This window comes from Epinephelus moara, chromosome 12, assembly GCF_006386435.1.
Source record: "Epinephelus moara isolate mb chromosome 12, YSFRI_EMoa_1.0, whole genome shotgun sequence".
Taxonomy (NCBI): Eukaryota; Metazoa; Chordata; class Actinopteri; order Perciformes; family Serranidae; genus Epinephelus; species Epinephelus moara.
Window position 1 is genome coordinate 8,088,507 of NC_065517.1, and position 17,623 is coordinate 8,106,129.

Consider the following 17,623-nt stretch of genomic DNA (forward strand, 5'->3'; position numbering starts at 1 on the left):
CCTTTTTGTGGTTTTTATCTCTTTGTAGTTGTTTTCTGTAATTTACAGTATGTGTTGATCATTTTGAATCTCTTCCTGGTCAGTTCGTGTTAACTTGAGTGACATTTTGTGAGAGCACCGACCCTCTCTCTATCTCAAACTCAGATCAAACTCCAATCAAACTGTGAAAGTAAGAAGTGCTAAAAAATATGCATGTTAAATGTGGCTTTTCTTGCTAAAAATGTTTTCAGAAACATATTTCAGTTAACTGTTATTCTAGATCATTTGTTACCAGCTGGCTGCCATATGAGTTCCTCTGTCCAAAATGTTTATTGATCCATTGTGGCGCAGTGCATTCTGGCAGTTGTAGGTATTCTACCTTTTGAGCAAAAGCAAATGCCACAGCCCTTTTTCTCTGTTTCTTCTCTGGTCATGTAGCTCCAATTTCAAAAGTATCGATTCACTGACTAAACATTGGTATTAGCCCATATTTGCCTTGTAGACTGCCATCAACTTATCAGCAAATCAGATGAAGTTTGCCGATGGCAGTGGCTATGTTTGTCTGTTGTATCACATCCATTTTGCAAAGCAGGGATCCAGACTAACGGCCACAAACTCAAATTATAAAGCTGGTACAAGAGGAATAGAGTTACTGTTTTGCAAATGGGCTCGATCTAACTGTTGTGTGAAGTGATGGCGAATAGTAGCCAGCATCCTGGAGACAATAGAAAACATGTTTGAGACAAACAAAGATCTTGTCTGGGATGCCGTCGGGACCAAAGGACCCAGTAAACTTACTACTGATGCATTAGGCCATGAACCCTACTGTTTGCCTGATAACGCTTCACTGTGAATAACAAATCCATGTTGACATCAACAGGAGGAGAGATACTTAATGTTAGCTGTTAGCAGCCGGTGGCCACAACTACCTAAGATCTCACAGAAGTTGCACTGAGTTACATTATAATGCGTTCAAGCTCTATTCAGTAAAAGTGTGTATTGGGTGAAGGTAAGTTATAACACTCGCATAATGTATTCAGTGTGATCTTGAAATGTAGCTTTTGGCTACATACAGCTGTCTGAAGGAGACATTATTGATGTTTTCACAGCACTGTATATAGAAATTAGAGCTGGAATTATGATGAATCGTATATATAGTAAAAATGGTTTTGAAGCAGATTTGATAGAAGTTTTTCATGTGAAATGTTATATTAAATGTTTTATAAATTTGCATGGTTGAATTTGTGCTCATTCAAAGGAAGTGTACTTAAGGGCGTAATTACTTTAAAACCGGCCATTGGCTAAATTGTTATTTTAAACATCGGAATCAGCCCAGAATTTCAATGTAAATGCAACCCTTCCCTCTACTGTATAAACAGCCCCATGGATGGATCTTTAATGTACATAAATCCTCCATACAGATAAACTATTGACAAATATATCTTTTAGAATTCAGGTTGCCAAGAAAAAAGAAAAAAAAACATATATCAGATATATCTGTTGTTCGATGTAATGTCTCACCATTCTAAATAAATAAATAAATAGAACTGAGAACCAGGTGTGAGCCACTTCAATTGAATTATAATAGAATAATTCACTGCACTGTGAATTATGCTGTCGATACACATCTGTTTTGTGCTGAGTCTTTGCTGTTTTATTGTTGTAATGAAAGTAAAACTTTGTCACGTTTTATACAAAGTGCTGAAGAAAAAAAAAGTTGACGTCTGCATACTAAACACCATCTTTCATATTTCCAGACAGATGTCAAATAGCTTTACTTAACTCGTTATCTGTTAGCTGTCTGGGCCTGCAGTCATCAACTGTCATCAGTCAAATGGCCTCTGTTGCGCTCTTGTTGAACCTGCTCACCTTTCCCCCTGTCAAACACACTGTTGGACAGAACAATCACAACACTACATTCTCAGAAGCTCGCTGATGGGGAACTGAAAATGTACAGCTTGTCTAAAGGGAGAAATGCAATATTTTGTATGCAAAGGGTATTTTTGGTGATGCAACTGGCCTGTTAAGGTGGGTTCAGATAGAATATGGAGCACATTCTTGCTTCATTGTATACATAGGAATTTGGCTACTAAATTGCTGCAGTATATTTTCTCCATCACAAACAGCAAATGATGTTCCAGCTGTAGGCTACAACTAGTACCCCTTTATCTGTCTTCTGTTTCACTTTTCCCTTGATTGTTCATACACTGGAGTCTCAGGAGAAGGGCAAAAGTTTTACTAAAGTTGAAACATTTTCAACTCAGGCAGTAGTATCTTCTTCTGAAACTGCTCAATCCAGAGCGAATTTTCGTTAGGGGTGGAGCCAGACATTATTCACATAGTGTGTGTGTGTGTGTGTGTGTGTGTGTGTGTGTGTCGGGGGGGCATGGTCCCTTGGTTGTTGTTTTTTCCCTCATTTACCACAGCTATATGCACTATTTTCCAAGCCATGTTGTGAGTCGGTAGAATGCCTTAAAGTCTGTGCATCGTTTGTAGAATGCCTTAAAGTCTGTTTGCCAAGGAAAAAAATTCAGCCTGTAAAGCCCACATCCTGCTTGTTCATCTGTCTTCAGACTCATTTTTACTCCCAACACCTAAAGAGAGGCAAAAAATATCCAGTGTTAATTTGTTTTTAATAGAAAGGGTTGGAATTGGTGATTGGTACTGGTAATTTGGTAAACACCATTACTAAACTTGAAACCTATTTTCTTTATACTATGCTGGGGTAGAATTCACAATGGATGTTAAGCTGATAAATCTGACACCTGATCTGAATCCATGTGATAATAATCGGGGCGATTGTTATTGCAAATCAAGGATTTCCAATGACGCCATGTATCCTCATATAACAGTTTGTATGATGTCTAACCAACTAGTGCCTCACAAATGATATTACATACTTAACATAAAGTTATGTACTTAACATAAAGTTACGGAGGTTAGGTTTAGGCAAGTAATGTTACCTTGATTAGGTTTAGAAAAAGAAACATGGTTGGGTGTCTTTAAGTTTAGATGAGTACACTGACTTTGGTTAGGTTACTGGTTACTTGGTTTCACACGCTTCTCAACACCAGTGTCCTGGAGTAAAGTCCAGTGTTTTGTGACCCATCCACCACCCTAACTTACCTCCTTATGGGGACTACTTATTTCTTCACTTCAGTCAGCACATTGGTCACGTGATCGCAGGCTTCCCAAATATGTGGGTTATACTGAAATTACTGTCTCATGATTATGTGGGCCAACAGAAGAATATTCACATCATTATCTTTTTAAGGGAAGAGCAGGGTAGGATTAAAAAAACAAAAAAAACAAGGGCAAATATCTGAATAACACATTTAGGAATCTAAAAGGTTCAATGCTTTTGAGAAAACAAAATATAATGCCATGACATTTACATTTCAATATTTTTTTGTAACATATTCTCATTGAATGGTTTGTATGATATCCTACAAAAAAATGCATGCACAATAGCTTGTATGATATCCTACAAATGCGCGCTCCACAAATGATGTTATGTCCTTGATGTACAGTTATGTTACTGTGGTTAGGTTGAAGAAAATAAACACAGTGAGGACATACCTCAAAATGACTCAAAGTTCACACACATCAGAACACTTGACTTCACGGAAAAATTACCGCATGAAAGTCCTTTTTCGTTGTTGTTGTTTTCTTACAAGTGCTTGAGACTGAGTCACATGATCGCAGTCTTTTAATATATGTGCAAAATATGTATGAATTTGGGTGCATTGCTTTTCGTAAATCTACTCATCCTGTCAATATTGCCTAGAATTCTAATTTGTTATACTGCGGTCTGCTCTGCTCCTAAACGCACAACAAAACCAGTATGTTGATATGATTGTGCATCAACGTGGACTTAAAATCATGCCAGATTCAAACACATTGGTCTCTAGTGATTTTTTAGGGAAAACTGAAGCCCCCTTCTCTACAGAAACTGGTTAAAGTGCACACAATAACAGGATGTAGATAGAAAGGGACTGTAATGAGATGATAATTCTGTCTGATATCAGGCAAGATAGGACCTGAGCCATGCAACCTCCTCTCCACCATGGAGACCTGGGAAAGGACAGACTACACAAGCAGAGAAGAGACTAAACTCAAGGTAAGTTTTGATCTGATGATGAAGGGTCAAGAAGGTCCCTGAAATCAGTAAGAATCATCCTCTGAAGACTGTCCATTATCAATGAAAAACTGTAATGGCCAATTGACCAGTTGTCTAATTGACGACATATGATGCTAAGGGCCAAAGTTTGTGTATTAGAAAGTTGAACTGACCTCAGAAATTAATGTTTCTAATTGACACATTACCGTTTCAGTAAGTTTTTTTGAATGTGCTACCAATCTGCTTGGCATATGCTGAGCAACAAAGCTGCTCCGAGCAAATATCTTTGTTCTAAAAAAACATAATGTACCATATGAAATTCAGTCCTTGTGTTTTTATCTTCAAACTTTACAGTATGCTGCCACACAGCAAAGAGGCAGTTGGGGATAGGGGAGTAGTCCACATATGAGAGAAGGCAGCAAAACCTAAATCCTCTATGGCCTTTGGAGCTTCCTGTTTGATGCCAAAGGAAAAAAAAATGATGACTGTATTATGCATCTCCTGCTCAGCCCAGGGCAGAGTTGCAGGTGCTGTTAGGAAGCATCCCTCCGGCTCGGGCCCTGGGAGAGACGCAGTGGGAGAGCTTCCCAGTTTGCTACAATCAATCAGACATTCTGCTGGCTGATGCATTATTAAGTTTCCAGGGTACTATAAAGTTAGATGACCTTCTGCGCATCCTGCAATCCCTCGCTTTTAGAGTCCACAGGGCTGTTTTAGCTACAGTCTAACACAATAGCACAAAAAAGACCTTAAAAGAAAACTTGAATTCTTTAAAGTCAAAGAAAAGTTTCTTTTTTTTTAAAGGATCTATAGTTTTTTATTATTCACCAGCCCAAAGGGTAACACGATTAAATTAAAGTAATGATAAAATGGCAGAGAATGTTACAGCTTGATAAAAAAAGGTCCTTTAGAGCAATGAATTAGCTTTGAAGTGCAATATACAGCAGGCATTTGATTTGTGTCAATCGCATCAGCTAACCAAAGAGTAATACTTAATATTTTACTCATCATGTTCTATTAGTAGCTCTAAAGTGTCCATGCCTTTCAGAAAGTTGTAAAACTTGTTATAATAAAGTTGTTAGAATCTCTTTTGCAGTGCAGCACATCTGCTTTTAGGATTGAATGTGCACAATAATAACCAACACATTCTCATCCCAAATTATCACATATCACCGCTTTGCCAGTGGACTTTTATGTGTACATATTAGGCGCTACGTCTGCTGTTGAGGTTCTGGGACGCCACAACCAATGTTGTAGCATCAACAAAAGATGATGTAAACAAAAGCACATGGTTAGGTTTAGGCAAGGACTATACAGACTTTCCCGCTCCTTATATTAGATTATTTCTGGTGGCATTTCAAAATGACGCCATCCTGTGGCGTATCATACTGCCACAACAGGTGCCATCCTGCTGACTGGTGGTGTTTCATAACACAGCAAAGAGTTCTGTGGTCAGGCTCCCTTGGCACATCTATGGCACACTTGGGCACGGGGTGGGATCCGAAAGAAGGCATTATTATAAGTAGGTACTGTAAAAGCTGTGATAATCATGGCTTACTACATTCAGTACATTCGCCCCATTTTATCGCAGTTTACTGACAGTTTGGAAACACTGCAGAGAGTTTTCCTCAGAGGAAACTTGCTGTTGTCTGGCACATGGGGTGGATATTCATTAAACTTAAGTCTGGAACCAAAAAAATCTCTTTCACATCATGTGACTGTAAAAGGTCATGTGGAACCTATTCTCAGAGTTGGGTAAGGGTTACTTTAAAAGTAATGAAATTACTTTACAAAGTTACTTTTTTGAAAAGTAACCAGTTACTTTACAAAGTTACTCCCTGAGAAAAGTAACTCCAGTACTTTTAAAGTACTTTTGAGTATTCTACATTTCCTATTGGGCAATGGACCACAGAGCGCTAAGCCTACATTTTTTTGTCTCCAAAATTAAAGTTATGGACCACTTGCCCTTCACTGAGATCCAATTCTCCCATCACAGCCGTCACTTTGACCAGTAGAAACACAGAACGATCTGCTGCCGTAGACAACTGTATGACAACAACACCCCAGCGTTTTTAATATTTCCTCTAGGGATGTTACCACACAGAGTAAAAGGGGGAAATGATGGTGTGAAACAGCAGAGGCACTTTGTCAACCCGCTGAGTTAACGTTACTGTCATTAGCATCAAGCTAGCAAACAATGGTACATCCTCACGGTCGGACATAAAGTAATAACATTAACAAATAGCGGCGGGGCTTTTACTCACCACAACTGCAGAGGCTCCCAGCTTCATTTGAAACAAACTACATTATAGACGGTCCGTTATTTATTAATCCCTCTGTGTGTTTATATATTTACTTTTTATCCACTCCCATTGTCTTCATAAAGTTAACACATCGCACCGTCATTTCAAACTCAACACTTCCTGAATTTGTTTCAAATTAAAAGCCCCTTATAACCTCGGCTGAGAGAATCCCTCCATTTTCTAAATAGGCTTTTATTCTGAAACATTTGTAGGAACTTGTTGTGGAGGATACAGTAGCTTGAATGGTTACGTACGGTACTTCAAATGAAGCTCCTGCCATCTGCTGGAGCTTTTAGGTGACTACAACAACATGTCGGCTGGCACATGAACAGACACAGTGACTGAAATAATAGTAAAAGTAATAAAAATAGGACAAGAATAACCCGATGACATTACACGTCGTAAAAGACAACCGGGGGTAATTGGTGAGTACCATCGTGTAGTGTGTCATGTCTGTCGGCAACAGAGTCTGCTTGGGGTGGAGGCTTGAGTAGTGATGGATGGGCAAACCAAAACCAGGACTTTGACCCAGGAGATCACGGCTCATGTCTGATGAAAAATTAAAAGTCAGAGTTGAGTTATTTTAAGTTACATTAGGTCGTAACGTAATGACGCCCATCCATGATTGCTTCCTAAACCCAACTGGTTGGGGCGCTGTTTAATGAGGTATCAGACAATCCATGTGCATTACTTTTCATCACATATGATACAAACTTTTGTTTGAGGATGCATTGATCTGTGATCAGCCAACAATAGGTACTGATCATACTTGACAAGGTTGGGCTATAGCAGCAAAAAGACAAAGGGTGCATTTTATTTTGTACAGATTCAATTTTTCATTTGAAAATAAGAGTCTCTTATTTGTTTCAGGGGTTACATAATAATAAATTCTCCAAGCCCAGCATTTTAACCATTCTTCACTGACACGAAAGCAGTGAGACTTTCCTCCAACAGGAAGAAAACTGGCTACAAAACACGGAGGAAACTCTGAACTGTAATTGCAGGGAAGAGTGAACAAGGCTTCTTAACACTGCTTTCAGGACCACCTTTGCACTGCAAATGTACTGTAAGTGGCAGACTGTTTGTTTCTACAGCGGGGGAGAAAAGATGTGGGTTTAAGAGATATTTCCTAAAATCTTTTGTTGACTCAGGGATCCCTGCAATTATTTGTGTAAACAAGCGGATCCCATCCCCTTACATTTCCCACTGCACTGCCTCCTGGGTAAAAGAAAAGTTGCTGTCCCAATAGCTAGTGTTTGGCTCAGTTAGTAAATGTGACACAATAGTTTTACCAAGACACCCTAACAGCAGATAAATTGTATCACCACTTGACTTATGCTCAAATATTCCAGCTCATTTTCCAACACTTTTTTCCAGACATCATTACATCTTCATGCATTTATACTGACATAAAAACACTGTCTGGATGGATGTCACAGAGCCATTTTCTTCCCCAATGCAGAGTGAGGAAAATTCTCTGAGTGAGACATCATGCTAACCCTGAGAGGAATAATTTATTGATGTACGTCAAGCCAAGAGAGGGAAGAGGGTATGTGGGCTCAGTTGTAAGACCGGCTGAAAAGACAAAAGGAATCCTTGATGAAGTTCCTTTGAAGTGCCTTTTCCAGAAGTCCTTGGAAATACATATTGATGAAGTCCAAATTGTCTGGCCTGGAGGGAGAAGGCAGTCGACTGCTTTGCATTGCGCCATAAATATTCACTAGAGAAGAGGACATGGCTCATTTCTATGCGTGACTAGAATTATTACATTAAAATGATTGGCTCAGAAAAGGGATAACTGGAGATGAAGGGAGAGACCAGTGCCATCAGGAGGGATCATTTCCTTTAACACAAAAAGGTGCTCTTGTCACTCCAGAAAACATTTGTTCCAGTGCTCAAATTCACAGTTCCAGCCATCAATGCATTATTAATGTGAATGCCTGAAGGCAGAAACTTTCCATGTGTACTAAACAAAGTTATCTGTAAAACCTATACTGAATGGAGAAAGCAATATGTCATTATACAGTAGAATATCAACAGGACACATGGACAAATTAGTGTTTAGTAAATGCCTATCTTTGTTCTGACCAGAGACTGTATTAAATAATGGATATAGCCAACTTGACGTCATTCATTGATTTGTGAACTCCAACTCTGAAGCCTCGAATTTGACATTTTGGCCATCACCATCTTGAATTTTTGGAGCCAGAAGTGAGCATATTTCAATGAGAGGGTGGAGCTAACCCTAGTGCTAGTTGCTGGTTTGGTTAGCATGATGCATTTACAGCTATGGCTAACTGTTCTAATGCTAACTTTTGCCAGCAAAAAACAGGCTTAAAACCATTAAAAAAAGTAACTTCCCAGAAAAACTGTAACATCCTACTCTTTAGAGGATCTTTTAGTACAAAAAGACTGAACAAGACATTTTTTAGGTGATCGCTTTTTTTTTAAAAATAATTAACATGCCTTTCAAACTTACAAACAACACGCTGAAATTGTGACGACTACGGTTACAACTACTGTCACTCTTGGGTTTTGCCACGGTTACATTACCTAACTAACATTGTCGCTGTGGTAGCCACCCATCAGCGGATGGCATCTATTCTCACCCAAAGCCTTTACATTTTAATAGGTGAGTTATATAAAAGTTCAACCCCCTAAAAGGTTGTCATGATTTGGGAAATTTGTCATGGAGATCTAAGCTGTTTTTTGTACCAGGTCATAAACATGTTTTTTCTGCTTTAAAGTTTAGCATTTTAACATTGGGGTCCATGAGGATTAACTCACATTTGGAATTGGATCCAGCCTTAAGTGGCCATTAGAAGAACTGCAGTTTTTGGCTTCATTTCCGTTCTGGAGGCTACACACCTTGGCTTTGATGTGAGTTGCTCCATCAGTGGAAGATGTAGAACAAAGTAAAGGTGCAACAACCTTGGTTTTTACAACCGGGGGGTTGTAAAAGCAATGTATCTCACAAACCTTTAATTCTTAAAGTTGCACAAAGTCTTTTTTTTGATTCATTGATCAAATGAGAATGCATGATTTAAACAGTGTCACTTGCAGTGAGAAACCCACAGAGAATAATCACATTATTTTGCATTTCCATTTAGCAGAATGAAGCTTTTTAAGTTCTTTTAGAACACTGTTTTGGTTTTTGACCCATAAATTCTGCTCTAATTTGCCTGGTCCTCAGCAAGGATTGGGTTTCAGTATAACTGAATTGAATCAGTGACAAGTATCAAATCCCCGGATCAGATCTGAATTGTTTCAAATGCCAAAATGGCGATGGTCAAAATGCCAAACTACCAAATCTAATTAGGTTTAGCTTTCAAAATTTGCAACTCACTTAAGTTATAAAAAACACCCACAAAAATCATGTCAGAGATCTGTTATTGCCTTATGCTTGCTGAGAGGGAAGACTCTACAGTCTTAAGTGCCAGCCTCATTACTGTTCACAAATAGCAACTGTACGTATAACCAGAAGATTACATGAACAGTATGAGATATTTAGCATCAGAGTTTCTTGCAATGTTTTATGAGAGAGGTGGGCCACCTGGCCAGAAACAAAGACCATCATTGTAAAAGTTAGCAAATTTTTAACAATACTAGCGTTGTGGCTTTAGCAATGGCAATGTTGGTTTGGCAGCTGGTTCACCATTTTGGTTCAGACTGAAATAACTACTGGATGGATTGATTTTTTTTTTGATTTTTTTTTTACATACATTCATGCTACCCAGAGAATAAATCCTCTCGACTTTGAACCCAACCCATTTGCTGCAGTTTGCACTTGTTTTTCGATGATAAAGCTCTGCAGAAAGGCAAAGTAAGCAAATAGCTGGTGAACACAGTGGAGCACTTAGCAGCATAAGAGTCAGATATTTTTTTCAGGAGTTGGTGGAGACCAAAACCGAGCTAAAAGAGAGTGAATATTGGCCACTTCTCCAAGTGAATGTTAATGTTGCTCCATCTGCTGGATCTATCTATCTGCTGGATGTGAATAATTAGCTGTTTTCTAAGACATTCACCCACTACACTCATTCAACAACATTCAAAGATATTACCTCTAATGTTGTGTTTTCAGCTTGTTCTCCTGCCCCCAAGTGGCTAAAAGATGCAGTGAAGCTGTGATTGTTGTAAATCGTGTAGTAAATTCCCATAGCACAATTATTTGTAACTCAAGTGTTTCAGAATCCGTTAGTCTCAATGATCACTTACCTTCATCACATACTTCCAAGTGCTGTACATCTCAGCTGAGAGCTCCAATGCTTCTAAGAAATCAAAGACGTACTACACTCTTTATTGGGCCAATTTTACCTTCAGACATGCAATCCATTTTGAATCCGTCCATTTATTATCTTGTTTGCCATCCCCTTCTAAATAATCATACATACTGAACAGAGGTGGGAATAGCAGCACAGCTTTCAGAGCAAAGTAATTACTTCAGTCCCTGTGGCGCCTCTTGATCTAAATCACAAGCAAATGTCACATTCTGAAACATCTAAGAGGCATCCAGCAAAACATCCTGCCTACACAACATGGAATCTTTTGGGACACAGTCGTATGAGTGACAACTATGATCATGCTAGCGACTCCTGTTGCGATTCCGCATGCTTACTGGTGTTTCAACACCTGTGATGGGATGCAGCATCTTTGAGTTGCTCACCGTGATTTTTCCTTTCTCTAACTTTCATCATAAAATGGCAGGAATGACACAAGAAAATCTGTTATTTTTAATCTATGTCACAGTAACTGAAGTAGTTCTTACTTCATTTGTTTTACAAAAGATACAGTATATCCACAAAGACACTAGTGGATTGATGGAAAATAATCAAATTGGTGTAATGTGGAACATATCGTTTACAGAATATATGCAATTCCAAAGAGCTTTCATTAAAAAAAAAAAAAAAAAAAAAAAAATTAAAAAAGTATTTACCCATACAGCTAACTCAGATACCACTGAGATCATTTATACTAATTCCTGTAAGTGTAACTGTCAACAAGGCAGCTTTTGTTTTTTTTTTAGTGGTTATGGTAGTCATTTCATACATGAGGAATGCAATGGGGTTTTATGTACCATGATAATTCAGCATTCAGTTCAAGTTAATTTATTTATATGGAGCCTTTTATCAAAGGAGAGTCCCAAAGGACTTAGCAGGGACATCCTTCTCATGTCATATTCTGTGGGAGCTTGAAATGTGAACATTTTATAAGTGTTTCATAATATACCGTGCTATTTGCCTCTGTTTGGAGTGGGGTTAATGGATAATGATAGACTTGCAAATACTTATCCATATGCAAATTGTGTAAGCTAGAGGAATAAGGTGAGCCCCTGCGATGGACTAGTTTGACATGACAGACAGTCGTTGTACTGTTCTATTACAAGAAGGTTGACTCAGCTTTTATAGTTCAAACTGAATATTAAATTCTACCATTATTTACCCTTATCTTTTCTCTATGCAGTATCGACAAACCTCACTGGTTTATGAGAACATGACTTCAACCATCAAGTTTGGCTTTATACATGAAGCTGTTGGAGCAACGGAAATCTGCATATAGGTAATGAGGTGGAACACAGGTGGGTGGATCAAATTAAACTTGATTTGAGCAGATTGTCAAAGGACCTGCCAATCAAGGTCCACAAATCCCAAATTGTACTTCTAAGCCTTAATATCTTCTTAATGGAAGAACCGTTTTCAAAGTGGCCACCAAGACACATATTAGAAGAATTGCTTTAGCTTCATTAGCTTTATTAGCTTTGACAGCATAATGTCTTTTGGACTTTAATTTGTATTTGCAGAGAGAGGTTGACAACCTCTGAATAGGTCTCTGCTGGTGTCAGAGATTTGCTGGGTACTGAATCTTAATTTGTATAACAACCCTGGTCTTTTTTTTTAGTTTGTGCTTAATTTCTATCAGTATTAATAACAATTATACTTAACAACATTATTCTGACATTATTTGCTGAAATCTGGATATGAAGTGACATGACTAAAAGGAAACATGACAGGTAGTAACCCTAAAGGGGCAAGAAGATGATCACACATGTTTTGAACAAAACCCCAGATTAGTTGTTTGGGAGAAAAAAATAACTGTAAAGGGTAAAAAAAAAAAAAAATTACCCTAACTGTCAAATGTAAATGGGAGATTGTCACTAAAATTCTGATTAAATTCTGATTAAATTGTTAAATTGTCATTTTGTGAAATTGGCACTTGTAGCAATGTCGCTGTGTTAACAGATCTCTTACTTTGGTTAAGTGCACAGCTATCAAAACTATTAAAATAGGGCTCAAATAACCAGAATTATCCATTAACACATGATTAATGAATGCTATTAAGAGTCAAAGTCTTGATGTTATGGGGTAGCTAGCCACCCTATCTGCCATTGATTCAGGGCACTTGTTCAGGCCTCCTTTATTTTACTAGACCGTAGCAACCACATTCTCACTCCCAACTTGTCAAAAATGGTGTAGGTTCTGTGGCCCTACGCTTGAAACTATAAGGCCCTTGGTACCCCTCTAGCCTCAGTTTGGGACAGTTAGGGACAGTAAGTCAATTTCTGGTTACATGCATAGTGTCTTTTCGAAACAAACTTCTGTGTTCACAGAAAATGTAGGTTTCGTCACCAAAAGTACTTCAGGTATAAGATAAAATAATAAGGTAAAAGATTACAATTTGGGTTAAAATAAGTGTGTTTGTTACGTAACTTTACTAAGTACAAAGTGATACATATGCAGGGTTTCTGCAGGTATCAGCAAATCTAATTTAATGCTTTTTAATGCTTTTTTTAATGCCACTTTAAACAAATTTAATGCCCATGTCAAACTGCAGATGGCCCACAAGGTTTATTTGCACATTTCAAAAAGAACAAAACCAGCCTGAAGAATGATGTGAAAAACTAACTCTAACCTGAAAAGGCCGGAGGCGGTCACTGTAGCGGCAGGTGTGGTGGTGGTAGCAGCAGCAGCTGCAGTTGTGGTGGCGAAAGCAAAAGTTGCGTTGCTGGTCACGGCAAAGAAATTCAGTACAGTTAACTGCTGCCTGCCTTTAATCACCGACCTGTGACTATCTGACAGCATGTGTGATTTCACCGCATTGACGGGCATTGTGTTTGAAGATCTTTTTGCACACGCTGCAAAACGCCACTCGTGGTTTATCGTCGACAGGCTTTAACTAGGTTCTGAGTAGTTCCTCATCCAACCACTTCTGCTGAAACTTGCACAGTGTTCAACATAACATTTTTTCCCCACTGGCCCCCCGGGCCAGTAGTTCAGAGTTTTACTGGCCCCTTGTATATTCTTACTGGCCCAAGTAAAAAAAAAGAGAGAGAGAGAAAAAATGTCTATAAAACTTCATTTCATTTAACTTCATTTCATTTAACTCCATTATACCTCATCGTAGTGCGTGATGGTATATACAGCAGTCCTCGCAGAAGCTGATGTATGATGTCACAGCCTCTGTGTACTCATCCACTTCTTAGATGACCTCACAACAGGTTTACAGAGCTTTAACTTCTGCCTGTATGAGGGAATCAGGTGGACGGTGTTGTGGTCAGAGTGGCCCAGTGCAGCGCAGGGGACGGCGTGATAGGCGTTGTTAACAGTTGTGTAACAGTGATCCAGGATATTCTTCTCTCTGGTCGGACATTTTATAAACTGTTTGTATTTGGGGAGTTCATGGGTGAGGTTACCTTTGTTAAAGTCGCCAAGGACAATAACTAAGGAGTCCGCTCCACACACAGTAGCCTATCTGGTCGGCGAGCGTGCGCTGTAGCCTACCTCCTGCACGTTGGCCTGCGGTGGGATGTAAACACCGACCAGAATGAATGAAGCAAACTCACGGGGGGAGTAAAAAGGTTTGCAGTTGATGAAAAAAAGATTCCAGATCAGGAGAGCAGTGCTGCTGGATCACTGTCACGTCATTACACCAGCCACTGTTAGTGTAAAAACAGATACCTCCACCTTTAGTTTTGCCGGAGAGTTCCGTGTTACGATCCGCTCAAGAGTTGGAAGCCTGCCAGCTGCAGCGCAGAGTCCGGTATCGATCCACACAGCCACGTCTCCGTGAAGCACAAAACTGCAGATGTAGAAGGTCTCCGTTTTTCACCATCAGTAGCTGAAGTTCATCCAGTTTACTGACCAGCGAACGCACGTTGGAGAGAAATATACCTGCATGGCAGCAGTGTGCGGTGTCCGCATTGGCGAAGACGCACAAGCGCACTGGCACGTTTCCCCCGCCTCTGGCGTTTCACTGCACGAGCAAAGGTGAGGGCGCCTTTGGCCAAAAAGCCCAATAAATCCACTGATGAGGGCGCCTTTGGCCAAAAAGCCCAATAAATCCACTGAAGGCTCCAGAAAAGTGGGATAAAAATCTGCTGGAGTTGTTCCCCTGACAAAAAAAGCCTTACAGCGTCACTGGCCCGAGCGGGCCTGTGACCTGTCAGTCAACTTGCCCGACATACTTTTTGATTGGCCCGGGCCATCGGGCCATGGGTTATGTCAGCTTTCCACTATTGCATTTTTCCGACATTTCGCAAATATTCCCTCCGCTCTTTCGCCACAGCATGAGCACGCTCACAGCACGTTGCATTCCAAGCATCAGGTGTTGTGACCTCGTGCACCGACTGTAAACAATAGCCAATTAAAGGGTTCCGCCTGTCAATCATCACATTATACTTCCAATCAAAATTATTAAATGTTTATATAATCAAAATAAATCGTGAATAACAATCTTTTTTATTTAATTTTTTAATGCCTCTGGACATCGAATTTAATGCTTTTTAATGCCATTTAAGGCCTTAATTTTCGCAAAATCTATTTAATGACTTTTAATGCTTTTTAATGACCCACGGAAACCCTGATGTCATGTGACATGTAAAAACACATTTCATACAGGGCATAAACATTTGTCTCCTGGATACCTTTGTTTGACTAATTCTTCACCCCAGCCTCCCACACGCCCTACTTGGACTTTGCCGTTTTTTATACTACATCATTGCTGCAGATGGGTTAACAGTGGAGTAAGTTGAGAGCCCAGTATCCCTGACACAGACACTAAAGGGTGTCTGTGCATGGGATTCAGATGCCGACAGCCACTGACCAAGCTGCTGTATTTGACGCTGGGCGGATGAGAACCGGCTGAGTGAATCAATCCCTTGAGAAATCGTAGCAACAATGGTGGGGATGATGAGGGGAGGATTCCCCTCCAGAAAAGGAAGATAATAAGCATTGTGAGCGTGCAGAGGAGTATAGCAATCATGGCTGAAATGCCTGGAAGTGCCTGGAATGTATGGAAACTTTGGATATTGACTATTTGAATCCCCAACCACCACTTACCGCACTTTTAGATTCTTCCTCTTTAAATAGACCTATACTTGGTATCAACATGTGTCTTGAGTGATCCCATTAGGCCTACAAGTCGACAGTGCTAAATAGAAGTGTGAATAACCACCATAACACATTGTGATCCAATCAAGCAAACCACTTGCCGAGGTGGTCTGGGATGCATTTGACTACATAGTTGGACGAAGTGTTGAGTGACCTTGCAACGTTTTGGCCTATGGAAGGAGGTGTTGGCTTATATCTCCAGCGGTACCAACACAATCGCAAATGTGAACAATGAGCATGCTAGCGAGCAGCCACACTTTACTTTTTCCCCTAGATGCTGAGATTAACGAATACAAACCAGACATTTTTGTTACCCTTTAAGAGATGGCAATCGTTAAAACAAATTAGGACCCTGAGTGATATTATAAGTGAATAGTAGGCTTATATCATTTTATTGCTTTTAAGTCAGTGTCTTTTAAGGGGTGGGACCTTTAAGCGCTAGGACCAATCAGAATGGCAGCTGACTGAAGAAATTACTTCTTCACCAACAGCTCACTGCTCACCTGTGCAATTTACCTTTCTCTGAGGGATTCAATATGCTGGCAACACATTGGGGACATTGCTGACTGAACAAGGACACAACCTGCCTTCCTTAACAGACAAAACAGTAAAAGAGGGACCCTTACTACCTTTATTTGATTTGAACTATCTTTTAAACAAATAAAGAGAATGACTGGAGGCCTTTACCCACCACTTGGTTGCCCTAGTTCACCACGGGAGGCTACCAGACCAACAAACATTAGGCCAGTCAAGGCTCTGGCCACTCAATGCTGATGTACATGAGAAGAAAAATTGTCTGTGGACAATAACTGAATTGTAATATGGAGTCCCCTCAGCTTGGCACCAAGTCATTAAAGGGAGCCTTCACCACACCATGGAGCGGGGACAGGGGCCGGTGGACATGGAGCAGTGTGAGCCTCACCTGCTGCAACTGAGGATCACCTGTAAGGCAAACCCATAGAGAAGTCAGGCTGACAAGACTGGAGGGAAGACACAGCAAAGTGGGAAGTGAAACCACACGACACAAATGGAGAATATAACAAAATAAAAAAGGAAACATAACTAACTGAATAAATGCAACAAAGAAAACCCCAAACTGAGAAAACAAAATCCCCATAATAATGCAAAACGAGTAAGACAGATTACACAATTTCCATTGGCAATAAGTTACATTTATGTACAAATTAATTTAAATGATTTTAATGACATCCCCAGACAACACTTCCATGTCCATAGGATGCACTCCAGCTTGTTTCTAATATTATTTTTTCAAACTTTCTAGCTGTGATCTGCACTTTCTTAAAATATCTTCTGTCATGGGCTAGATTTTTTTTTAAAGCTGGAAAATAGAGCCAAGAGGAGGTGCAGAAATCCAGTGTTCTCCAATTAAGTGGGAAGAATCTATTAATATACTAATTCAACGGAAAGATGTATTTAATGTTATTAAAAACACTACCTTAGATGTATCCAAAAGCATAATAGAACTACAGATACTATACATCTTTACCCACTAAAAAGTTGCTATCTATTTTGGGCCTTGAACGAACTTGTTTGTGTAGCTTTTGCAATGACGAAGAGGAATTTATCCTGTAGTTAATGTAGTATTGTCCCGTCATTTTGGTATTGAGTCCAAAGGTGGATAACATACTTGCCAACATTGGGTTGCGAAAAATAGGGAGATTTTTTTCATCGGTGTATCGGCCCAAGGAACAAGGTTCCTTCGCAGGGTGTGCGTATAATTATCGTCATTTCTTGCCTTGTATTTTAAACCTGATGAAGGAAACTTGTTCTGAAAATGTTGTTTCTTTGATATTCAATAAATGATTCTGTTTACCATT